Raw genomic sequence first — 13,269 nt, 5'->3', positions numbered from 1 at the left:
TTATTCCACAGTTTCCGACATGAAGCGTGGACATTGCTTAGGCGTGGCGGCTTGCGTTCCTCAACGATAGACATAACTCTATCGTAGATGCAACCACATCGGAGGTCTATCTGTGGACACGCCAGAAAAATCTCTGGTTTCAGCCTTTTCAGAAGTTGTAGGAGTAACAGTTTGGATGTGGGTTTTTACCTTCATGAGAGGTGCGTGGAACACCGAAGATACACATGCTTACTGCAGCCAGACAAGTCAGCTGTGACAGAGCATTGTACAGATACGGGTCATTCGATGGACTACAGTGACTTGAAGATTCTAAAATCCACCTCTTCTTTTTGGGATTCAGTTTGCAAGGAAGCCTTAGAAATGATATTACCTGATAACATAGTAAGTGGAGATAATGGTTTTAATTTGGATAAGGCAAGGAATCCGGCTCTCGGTGTAATTGAACTGTGATCTCTTCAACACGTGGCAAAACCAAAGTGAAACCAGGTTGAGTGGCCACCCCTCATTACAGAAGTAGGACGTCGTAGGCTAGGCAGACTGGTAAAACAGGGCAGGTGGTGACCTGTGGGGGAACTAACATCAGAGTTTAATGCTGGCCAAAGTACAAGTGTGTCTGTACACAGAGTGCACCGAAGACTCCTAACGATGGGATTCCGCAGTCCACGACTCATGCATGTGCCAACGTTAACACCACGACATCGGCAACTACGACTGAATTGGCATTGGACGTTGGCACAGTGGCAGAGCGTTGCATGGTCTGATGAATACCGATACCTTCTTCATCATGCCAAGGGGAGGGCGCGACTTATTTGTCTTTCAGAGGAAGAGCTCATTGACACCTGTTCTGCGAGACGGAGACAAGCCGGCGGCGGCTCCATGATGCTCTGGAGAACATTCAAGTGAGAATCTACGGGTCCAGTGGAGATCGTGCAAGGCACTTTGACGGCCAAGGAGTATCGTACTTTGATTGCAGACCACGTACACCCCCGCCTGATGCTCATGTTTCCTGACAGCAGTGGCATTTTTCAACCAGATGATGCGCCGTGTCACAATGCCGGCAGTGTGATGGAGTGGTTCGAAGAACACAGTGGCGAGTTCCAATTATGTTCTGGCCTCCCAACTCACCAGATGTGAACCCGGTCGAACACATTTGGAATTTAATTGAACGCCGGCCGGTGTGGCCGAGCGGTTCTAGGCGCTTCAGTCTGGAACCGCGCGACCGCTACGGTCGCAGGTTCGAATCCTGCCTCGGGCATGGATGTGTGTGATGTCCTTAGGTTAGTTAGGTTTAAGTAGTTCTAATTTCTAGGGGACTGATGACCTCAGATGTTAAGTCCCATAGTGCTCAGAGCCATTTGAACCATTTGTAATTGAATGTAGCGTCAGAGCTCATCGCCCTCTACCCTGGGATTCACGGGAATTAGGTGATTTTTGTCTGCAGATGTGGTGCGAAATACCTCCAGCGAACTATCAAGGCCTTACTGCTTCCATGCCACGACGCTTCGCCGCCTTTATCCGTGCCAAAGGTGGACGTACCAGCTGTTAAATAGGTAGTCATAATGTTCTGGCTGATCGTTGTGTATCTTGTTGAGTTTTCTCCATGCAGTCTCCCTAATAATCTGGTATCAACCCAGCACCTTAGCGTCGTTTTGTACAAATTAAATCGAGATTTTAGAGAACTTTGTTCTCTGTCAAATTCTTGCGAATTATGTCCCCGAAGTAGAACAAATAAATATCTGTTACAGCAGACTTGACTTAAATTTTAAGATGTTTTATTTGGCCTACAACTTTTCCACCGTTAGACAACCGACCAGTAACAAATGTAACCTATTGTACATCTAATTTTATTGCCGTCATTGCGACGGTGTTATCATTGTGCACAGTGGCCAGACTCAACGATCAGTTACTTATGATTCACCGAAGGTAACGATCATTGCACTTGCTTGTCTAGTATGATTAGAAATTTCTTTATTGATTAGTGACAGACGTGGCAATTTTCCATAGGATTATAAGTTTACTGTGTGTTGTTTCGTGATAAGTTAGCTAACGACTTACAGTATTCAGACTCAATAAGCAAGAACATTTTTACAGTAACTTTATATCATAACGCAAGTCAAGAGCACACAGAACTGTCAATGCGTAAACTATTTTCTAAAAGTACAATGTCATTTAATAATGAAGTGTTGATCGATGTGGTTTATAGCGAACGTCGGCAAAATGCAGAAAAAGCGAGATAATCGTATGCAGAACGGTTTCCAGGTGGACACCGGGCAAAACGTTTCACTATCGTTAATACTGCCATAAGATTTCGCGGAACCAGAAGTTTTGCCCCTAGAAAACACAAGGCCTAGTTTACACGACGACACGGACTTGCGCCACTTGTTGCGTGAAGACGAGTTGCACGCAAATTGTTTCTGACTGTGACAACCCTTCTTTCCCACCTAGTATTTCTTCGGCAGTAACTAACTGTTCTGAGTGGACCTGTACTTTCTTTTGCCCTTCGGCCAAGAAACGCTTCCGCTTATAGGTAATTAGGAACTAGATTTCCTCCATCAGCGCCGTGCGGTCCGAGGCGCATTGTCACGGTTCGCGCGACTTCCCTCGACGGAGGTTCGTATCCTCCCTCGGGCATGGATGTGTGTGTTGTCCTTAGCGTAAGTTAGTTTAAGTTAGATTAAGTAGTGTGTAAGCCTAGGGACCGATGACCTCAGCAGTTTGGTCTCATAATAACTTACCACAAATTTCCTCCACGAGTTCTATGTTATATTCTTCCGGCAATTTCCGCATTTGATTCATAATGCTCTTGCAAAAACTGGCAAGATCGCCGGTCGGGATGGCCGAGCGCTTCTAGGCGCTACAGCCTGGAACCGCGCGACCGCTACGGTCGCAGGTTCGAATCCTGCATCGGGCATGGATGTGTGTGATGTCCTTAGGTTAGTTAGGTTTAATTAGTTCTAAGTTCTAGGGACTGATAACCTCAGTAGTTAAGTCCCATAGTGCTCAAAGCCATTTGAACTATTTGTAATTGGTCTTAGCTCATCGACAATACTTTTCAGGTCCTGGAAAGGGTCTTCCACGCGTTTTGTTGCTGACTGGACGCTACTGCTGCAAGATTGAACACTCACACTGTCACTGATTTTATTCATGCTTGATGTGGGTGGAGCTGTGGTTCACTTATTAGCGTGTCCTCCAATGTGTGCTGATTTTCATCTTCAGGTTCTTTATTATCATCAAGGAAGGGAGAGAATGATATTGTTATAGCCACACTTGCAGTATACCACATCATAATGTGGTATCATTCTAATGAACTGCTATCTTTGGATCGCTGATCCTGATTACTTTTTACTGGTACCCCAGACTGAAGGTGACTGGAGGGGAAATAATAAAAAAAGACTTCGAAATTCGATGTTGTCCCATGCTTTGATGCAGTAGATGGGAAACATGTAGTGATTAAATGTCCACCAAAAAGTGTTTCTGAATTCCACAATTATAACGGAACCTTCAGCATTGTTCTCTTTGCTGTTCCAGACAGTAATTATTGTTTTACTTATGTTGATATAGGTGAAGCAAGGTGGGCGTCTGATGGTGGTACTTTTGCCAGCTGTACACTAAAATCGGCAACAGAATCCAGAACACTCGACATGCCAGAAGATGCAGTTTTAGTTGGTGATAATGCTTCCCCATTAACACCGAATTTGATGAAGCCTTTTGCAAAACATGACCCACTGATCTTAAAAGAAAAAAACACTCAATTACAAACTTTCGAGAGCTCGACGTGTTGCAGAAAAATCATTCGGAATTCTCGTGTCGAAATTACACACTCCGCCCACAAATAGTGGACAAAATTGTCAGGGCTACATGTGCTATCCACAACTGGCAGAGAAAAACAGCTCCACAACAATATGTACAGCCCCTATTGATAGACCAGGAGAATGTGGAAAGTGGAATTTACCAGCCATGGACATGGAGGGGCATAAAATGGCGGGGTGAGGGGCTGATATACGCAAAGCCACAAGCCGGCAGCAATAATTATTCAAAACAGGCAGCATTAAGAAGAGCATGGTTTGTAGACTACTTTGTTACAGATGGAGCTGTACCCTGGAAAATTTAAGATTCGGAAAATATGTACCAGTAGTACAATTTGTGAATGTTAAGCACTGATGACTTTTTTAATACGAGGGTTGGAACTTTAATAGTGGCAACTATTTATTTACGGTTCGTACAAAATAAATACGTGTTTCAAAGTTTTACTGACCTTCATAGTAGTCACAAGCATTGTGTATAGCTCGCTGCCGCCGGCCGCGGTGGTCTAGCGGTTCTAGGCGCTCAGTCCGGAGCCGCGCGACTGCTACGGTCGCAGGTTCGAATCCTGCCTCGGGCATGGATGTGTGTGATGTCCTTAGGTTAATTGGGTTTAAGTAGTTCTAAGTTCTAGGGGACTGATGACCATAGATGTTAAGTCCCATAGTGATCAGAGCCATTTTTTGAGCTCGCTGCCAGTGATGTGGAAATCGTAGGATACTCTTAGTAGTGCCAATTGTGTCGACAGTTCGAGCGGCGCGGTCTATTGCCCGACGAATTATTAGCAGTTCTGAAGCGAATGCCGTAGAGTGTTTCCTTCAGTTAAGAAACCGAGTTGAACTTACGAGGGCTCAAGTCAGGGGAGTGCAGTAGGTGGTATAGCACTTAGGAGCCCCATCAGTCAAACAAATCAGTAACAGCTTGCATTGTCCGTGCTTGATCAATGTCCTGCAAAATGATGGTCAGCTCCTGCAGAAAGTGTCATCACTTGTCTCTATGCTGTTCATTTTTTGAACACAACCTACAACTAGCTTAGAGACAGAAGTGATGACACTTTCTGCAGGACCTGACCATTATTTTTGTAGGACTGACTTAAGCCCTCGTAAGTTCAACTCCATTTCTAAACTGAAGGAAACACTTCACGGCATTCGCTTCAGAACTGCTGCAAATTCGTCGGGTTGAACTTACGAGGGCGCCGTTCGAACTGTCAACGCAACTGGCACTGCTAAGAGTATCTTACGACTTTCACATTGCTGGAAACGTGTTAGACACAATTCTGGTGACTAATTTGAAGGTGAGTAAAACTTTGAAACATGTATCTATTTTGTATGAGCCGTAAATAAACAGTTGCCACTATTAAAGTTCCAACCCTCGTAAATGAATGAATGTTGAATATAGAATTCAACTTACCAGATTTGTGTATCCTTTTCCCCTGTACACAATTTTCCTTAAAAACGAATCAGACATTTTGAACCATGGGGACGGCCGCTGTGGTCGAGCGGTTCTAGGCGCTTTAATTCGGAACGGCGCTGCTGCTGCTTCTACGGTCGCTGGTTCGAATCCTGCCTCGGGCATGGATGTGTGTGTGATGTCCTTAGGTTAGTTAGGTAAGTAGTTCTAAGTCTAGGGGACTGATGTCCTCAGATGTTAAGTCCCATAGTGCTCAGAGCCATTTGAACCATCCTTCAATGTTTAGATCGCGCAGGACGGCCTCAAGTGCAGCAACACGTCGCTGCTTGTTTTTGTAGTCGGCATCACTGGAACCCCACAAACACTTGCACATAGCGTAGATGTCCGAAAAGCGAAGAATTTCTTTCGTTACCCACTTCATATTTCCGTTTGTTTATACACCTAACCTCAAAACTCGAGCAAGTAGTGTCGCCAAAGTTGGAACGAGCCGAAACTGCTTAATTTCAACATCGAGTTGTGCAAACGCGCGCCGCGCATGCCCGTTGGTCAGATAGCGCCATTGCGTGCAACTTAGTGTCGTCGCGTAAACTAGACATTAATACGAAGGAAGACAGCTACGAACTAAGCTGCAGAAGTAGCGGTTCTTGTGGTTACTGCAATAAATTCGTATGCCAGTTTTCGTCAAATACAAAAAGAAGTTTGCATCAGTCAAAGAAGCCTTTTGCGTATTCTTCATTGACATAAATCTCACTGGTTCCGTAGTTCTTTATATCGGGAGCTACATGGCAGTGATTTTCAACTTCGTTTTGAATACTGGGGTCTCCAGCGAAGATAATAATGGTGTAGAGGAAGTATTGTTTACTTATGCGACCGATTCCACTGGTATGGACCTGATCACAGCGTGAACGCTGATCACAATTATAACTTTTTTGTGTGGTGCGTCAAAGTGTATACCAGCTCCTTCGGCTTTGCCACTTCTGCATGTATGTTTATAAAGTGTAGGTTTGTTCTGCTCTGGATTATTGTTTATTACGGCAATAATCTGTGGGCTTTTGAGGTCGTGATCGAAAATAATTAGACGTTGCGGCTCCCAACCATCCACTTTTGATGAGGCGTTGGATGTTGTGTGAGGTTCAAAAATGGTTCAAATGGCTCTGAGGACTATGGGACTTAACTTCTAAAGGTCATCAGTCCCCTAGAACTTAGAACTACTCAAGCCGAACTAACCTAAGGACATCACACACATCCATGCCCGAGGCAGGATTCGAACCTGTGACGTAGCGGTCGCGCGGTTCCAGACTGTAGCGCCTAGAATCGCTCGGCCACACCAGCCGGCTTGTGTGAGGTGCTGTGCTGTGCTGTGGGTGCCGCTCCCCCACTGCTTGGCTGCTAGTTTTGCCGCTCCAACTGGCCGGCGCCGCGGCATGCAGTATCCCCGTATCACCTGGGCGCCCGCTGCTGCCCTGCTACCAGCTGACGGCGGGGCGCTGTTTCTCGCCACTAGGGTGGGGCGCTCTGGCTCTCCACTCCTCTTTCCGCTCTTGTCGAGCGTCGTGCGTGCGTGCGTGCGTCGGCGCTCCGGACAGTCTGTGTCTATATTCCACATTTAACAGCGTTCGTACATCTTTTTATCTTCTAAAAACTAGTTGTCTTGTTTAGACCTATGGTAGTGTTACACTTAGCCTATCTATTCTATTTGTTCAGTCAGCCGACAGAGGGGACGTAAACTAACCAACCTGATTTTCTCTAGGCTAACATTGATATTCTAAGTTAAAACTATATTTTTCATTGTTTTCTGTGGTATATGTACAAATGTCCCAAGCCTGGCCTGGCGTTTGTGCGTATAGGGCCGTCTGTTTGTTGTGTTGTACGTGACTGCCGTTCTGTTTGGTTCGTCTGCGTGTGATGTGACACTCTGAACTATTCACGTGCGATTTATGATTTCACTACGCACTTTTTCTCCGCCTAGTCTATGGGGTCTTGGATTTCGAGCTTGGCATCTTTTGCTAGTGCCACGTTCTCGGTATAGCTAATCCCACTTCCCTTAGATGTTTACGGTTGTTGCGTAACTTATCGTACAGTGCATTTACCAATATTTTAACGATGTCATTCAGGTACTTTAACTCCACTGCTTCGTGGAGTTCACGTATGGGTGTCCATGGTGGGGCTTCCATTACCCATCTTAAAACTTTATTCTGGACTTTTTGTAGTTTGTTTTGATTGGGATTGCAAGTAATGCCCCACGATGAACAGGCATAGGTTAAGGCTTGGAGGACTATTGTTTTATACAATGTTCTTTTTGTTTCCATCCACATCTGCCCGCTGAGGAAAAAGAGCTAGAGGGCTTTGGAAGTACATCTTTTTATCGGGTGTCACGTCCAGGTATTTCACAAGTAATTCCTGGACGTTTAGAGACAGCCGTTTGTGAGTATCCGACGTTTTCTGGTGAAGTATGCTGCTGCAGTTTTACCTTCGTTAAGGATCATTTTGTTTCCCCTACATCAGTCTTCTATGTTTAGCTGCCTTTGTAGGCGTGCTCTGTTTGAGTGGTACTGCTACCACTCGTGTAGATGGCTGTGTCGTCCGCAGTTTGTGTAGTTCTGTGATGCGGCGACGAGGGTTTGCCGTTATCGCAATTTTAAAGTGTGTGTGTGTGTGTGTGTGTGTGATATTTCGGGCCGGCCGGAGTGGCCGAGCGGTTCTAGGCGCTACAGTCTGGAACTGCGCGACCGCTACGGTTGCAGGTTCGAATTCTGCCTCGGGCATGGATGTGTGTGATGTCCTTAGGTTAGTTAGGTTTAAGTAGTTTTAAGTTCTAGGGGACTGATGACCTCAGATGTTAAGTCCCATAGTGCTCAGAGCCATTTGAACCATTTTGATATTTCGGACACTTGAGGGATACCAGCCCTCAGAGGCTTTTCTGGGAAGCGTGTCCCGTCCACCTCGACCAGGAACGTCTGATCTGTCAGAAAGCTGTTTATGAGTTTGACGTACGCATCGGGGATCGTGGTGTGATGTTTAAACTTGTACACCAATTTTACGTGCCATACGTTGCCGTATGCCTTTTCCCAATCTAGGAATACTGCTGCTGTTCAGTTAGTGTAGTTGACGTTGTGTGTGATGTGTTCGGTGAATTGTAGGACCTGTAGCTCTGCAGAGAGCTGCTTCTGGAACCCGAATTGTTCCGGTCTGATGGTTTCGTCGTCTATGAGACATTCGTTGATCCTGCCCAAAACTACTCTTTCAAGCGTTTCCCCCATAAGCTGAATGGGCGATGATTTGGCGGTAGTATTGGATCTTTCCCTACCTTTAGGATCGTAATAACCTTCGGTTCCTTCCAGATCGCAGGGAAGTGGTGTAGCAGCATGCAGCTATTTATTATTCTCAATAGAAGGACAAGTGGTTTCCGAGAAAGGTGTTTCAGGTGAATATTTGAAATTTTTTCTAGTCCTGGTGCGGTTCTACCCTTTCCGCAGGCTAGTATTTTATTAAATGAGCTGCTGGTGAAATTCCTTATTTACACAACCAGTTTCAGTCGTCTGACATCATCAGGTTCATAAAAGTATTCGCAGCATCTTGTAAGTTGAAACCACAAAATCATTATTGTCAGATGATAAAACCATGAATATCGTAACATAAATTGCATCGTCAGTCTACAAACACTGTGCTAAGTAGTTTATTCATTCATGTTATAATTGTAGGAGCAAACTACGTAGCGCAGTTTATATATAATGACGATGCAATTTATGGTACGATATTCACGATTTTATCATCTGACGATAATGATTTCATATTTACCCTGACTTGATGCTGCGAATACTTCTATGAACCTGATGCTGGTCAGACGACTGAAACTGGTTGTGTAAATAAGGAATTTCACCAGCAGCTCAAGGCGGTAATACGACATATTTTGAACATGTAAGAGCTGTGGGACACTACCTCCTGAAAATGTATTGGAAAAAAATAATAACTGTCTCTTCTTAAAGTCGGCTGATTAGCTTTCTAGTAATACAAAATTTTCTTTGGTACGAAAAATATTTAAATTTTAATTAAAAGCATGAAACTGCTTCTTTACCCGGTGGCACACGTTTACCAGGAGAGTTTCCTTAAACGGCCACAACAATAGCTCCAAAGACCCATATTCTATTTACAGTATCTGCAATATGCACTATCAGAATATTTTTTATTTAGATCTGATATTATGCCAGCAAAATATAGCAGTTTTATTTAAAAAAGCAAAGTTGATGTTTGTATCTCGGGTATTAATGAAGTTGCGTGAACTCGTTGCTGCGTGTTTCACGAGCCACTGTTCGTCTATGTGAATAGAGATCGAAATAAATATGATGAAAAGGATATTACCATACAACTTAAGTCAAGAACATCCGTTAAGAATTTCGCTTTGGTTATTAATAAACTCTACTATCATTGCTTGTTTGTAAGTAATGTTTGCGAAGATTCTTTTACCCCCATCATTTCCGTAGTTTGATATATTCCGACTTTTCGTAAGACGGTCGGTGTCTCATAGACTCACTTTCGCCGTTCAGAACTGGACTAGGCGATGTGATGCGTCCAATTCCCGTCTAGTGAATCAAGACGTAGATATTCTTGCTCGTGAAGCCACAAAATCCGGAACTTCAATCGATATCTAACACTCTCCTTCTGAATTGTATCGTCAAGCCCCACACAGTGCCTTTCGAAAACGAAAAAAGGGTTAGAAAGTATATTAGTTATTCAGGGTAAGATATTATACCCGTATTCATACCACCATTCCTCGTAGACTAACTTCACGATGTTCATCTATCCGGTTATTATCCATGTAGCACTGTCGCATGAGATTCTGCAACGGATGTTTTCCGGTGTATTATCGTGCTCAAAAGTATCCGAACGACCTATTTTACGTTTGCTGATTTGCATGCAGCCCACATAAAGTAACTGTCTTGCATATCCTCTAATCTCGTTTCGGTACAGTCATTTGGCAATACAAAATGGTTGCCACAGATGACCGCTAGAAAACACGGCTCTGTATATGAAGATGGCATCTGTTCTTTCGGACATGTCTGAAAGAACAGATGCCACTGGTGACCGTGCAGCTCTCTAGAATGAAATTACAGTTAAATAATTACCATTAGCTGCTATCACTAGTTCTATGAGGTAAGAGTGAGTGCTGCGGTAGGTCACTGGAAACGATGTCGCACCGCGACGTCGAAGATACGTTGGTCTAGGTTCTAATCTCAAACGAAAGCGATATTTTAACTCTTTATGTGACAGAGCTACACCATTCGGCTTCCTAAACGTAGCAAGTAACTCAGGTTAAAATCATCCTCCAAGACACGGTAACACTATTACCTGACTTCATTTCTTCGGTAACACTCACCCCGTACAGGACACTGACGTTCGAATTTCCTGCCGTCGCCCTTGTATTAAATTCAAAATCGCCGCAAACCCAGGCACTAACCTCCTATCTCCTAGTAAATTTTGCCCGAAATGGTAGATTACATACGTAGTATTCCTCACATCATATGCTACCAGAATACTGGTTACTATGTTGTTGTTACTGCATGGTTTACACATTGTTTACGGAAAATATTTCACGCTGAAGACCACACTACAATATTAAATAATCTTGTGTTTGCCAATGAGAGTGTACGAACGTCCGCTATAGATCATAGGCTCAAGGCGTGATCCTCCGTGATCACCTTGGCTAACGCCGGCTATCGTCAGGCAGCCTCACGGCGGTGGAACTGACGTTGTTCTGATCAGGACAGACAGCCACGAGTTTGTCACGGAAACGTTTTCCCAAGGGTTTGCTGTTACTGGCGGGTTATAAAATAAAGTAAATTATTTCTGAGCTTCCAATAGATTGATGCTATTAGCAGATCGACAATTTCTAGTTTAATGAATTACAGAAAAATCAGGTTCAGTAACTGAGCTTTTCTTTTGCACTGCGCGAAGTTCACCATGGAGAGTAGCGAAGCGGAAACAACGCCCTTTGTGGAAACTTCCGCATGTACAGTGTGTGTAGATGGTAGTTATGTGATTTTATTTCAGTGGTTACAAAATAAAGTAATTCACCCCAGGGAGCCAGGAAGCCAGAATTCTCATCCAGTCTGGCGCAACAGACTTTGGGGCTTGATGCTAGTATAAGTGGGATCAGGGTTTGATTCGCACTTCAGACGAGGTTTTTTAATACTTGCTGGTAGACCAGATGTATCTCTGATTATGGCAGACGAAGAATATGCGATTAGACAGTGGTTTCAAATTCACATTAAACGTGATGATATCACTTCGCTACCGACGGCTGGTTAGGTTGGGCCATGACAGAGGCGTAGGTGGCAGCATGTAGAAAATCTGTCTCCAGTAACCTTTCTTACGACAATATTTTTATTTTAGTTAAAGAACCAAACGCCATGTAAGGTCACAGGGCACTGATTCTATTTTTTATTTCAGCTTGAGATACTGAGTATATTTGTTCTGGTTTCACGGGATTTATTTATTTATTTATTTATTGTTCCGTGGGACCAAATTAAGGAGAAGTCTCCATGATCATGGAACGAGTCAATACATGAAATTATAACACGATATTAGAAACAGATAAAATGAAATATAAAAAAAACATATTCAGGTGACAAGTCGTAAGTTTAAATAAAGAAAATCAACAATGTATCACTGGAATTTGCTTAATTTTTTAGCTCTTCCAGGAGCTCCTCGACAGAATAGGGGGAGTGAGCCATGAGGAAACTCTTCAGTTTAGACTTAAAAGAGTTTGGGCTACTGCTAAGATTTTTGAGTTCTTGTGGCAGCTTATTGAAAATGGATTCAGCAGAATACTGCACTCCTTTCTGCACAAGAGTCAAGGAAGTGCATTCTAAATGCAGATTGGATTTCTGACTAGTATTAACTGAGTGAAAGCTGCTAACACTTGCGAATAGGCTAATATTGCTAACAACAAACGACATTAAAGAAAATATATACTGTGAGGGCAATGTCAGAATTCCCAGACTATTGAATAGGGGTCGACAAGAGGTTCTCGAACTTACACCACACATAGCTCGAACAGCCAGTTTTTGAGCCAAAAATACCCTTTTTGAATCAGAAGAATTACCCCAAAAAATAATACCATACGACATAAGCGTATGAAAATATGCGAAGTAGACTACTTTTCGTGTTGAAGTGTCACTTATTTCAGATACTGTTCTAATGGTAAATAAAGCATCATTTACTTTCTGAACAAGATCCTGGACATGGGCTTTCCACAACAGCTTACTATCTATCCGAACGCCTAGGAACTTGAACTCTTCCGTCTCGCTTATAATATGCCCATTCTGTCTGATCAAAATATCGGTTCTTGTTGAATTGTGAGTTAGAAACTGTAAAAACTGAGTCTTACTGTGATTTAGCATCAAATTATTTTCCACAAGTCACGAACTTATTTCATGAACTACATTATTTGATACTGTTTCAATATTACACACAAGATCCTTCACTATCAACCTGGTGTCATCAGCAAACAGAAATATTTTTGAATCACCTGTAATACTAGAAGGCATATCATTTATATAAATAAGAAACAGCTGTGGCCCCAGCACCGACCCTTGGGCAACGCCCTACTTAACAGTGCCCCATTGTGACTGAACATCACTACCACTCTCAATATTGCGGAGAATTATCTTCTGCTTTCTGTTCTTAAAGTAAGAGGCGAACCAATTGCAAGCTACTCCCCTTACTCCATAATGGTCCAACTTCTGCAGTAATATTTTGTGGTCCACACAGTCAAAAGCCTTCGTTAAATCAAAGAAAACACCTAGCGTTCGCAACCTTTTATTTAATCCGTCCAAAACCCCACAGAGAAAAGAGAATATAGCATTTTCTGTTGTTAAACCATTTCTAAAACCAAACTGAACACTTGACAGCAAATTATGTGAATTTAAATGCTCCAGTAACCTTGTACATACAACCTTCTCGATAACTTTAGCAAACACCGATGGCATAGAATTGGGTCTAAAATTGTCAACATTATCAATGTCTCCCTTTTTATAAAGTGGCTTCACTACCGAGTAC

Source organism: Schistocerca piceifrons, chromosome X, assembly GCF_021461385.2.
Source record: "Schistocerca piceifrons isolate TAMUIC-IGC-003096 chromosome X, iqSchPice1.1, whole genome shotgun sequence".
In the NCBI taxonomy this organism is placed as follows: Eukaryota; Metazoa; Arthropoda; class Insecta; order Orthoptera; family Acrididae; genus Schistocerca; species Schistocerca piceifrons.
The sequence above is the reverse complement of the archived record's forward strand: the minus strand, read 5'-3'. Positions refer to the sequence as shown.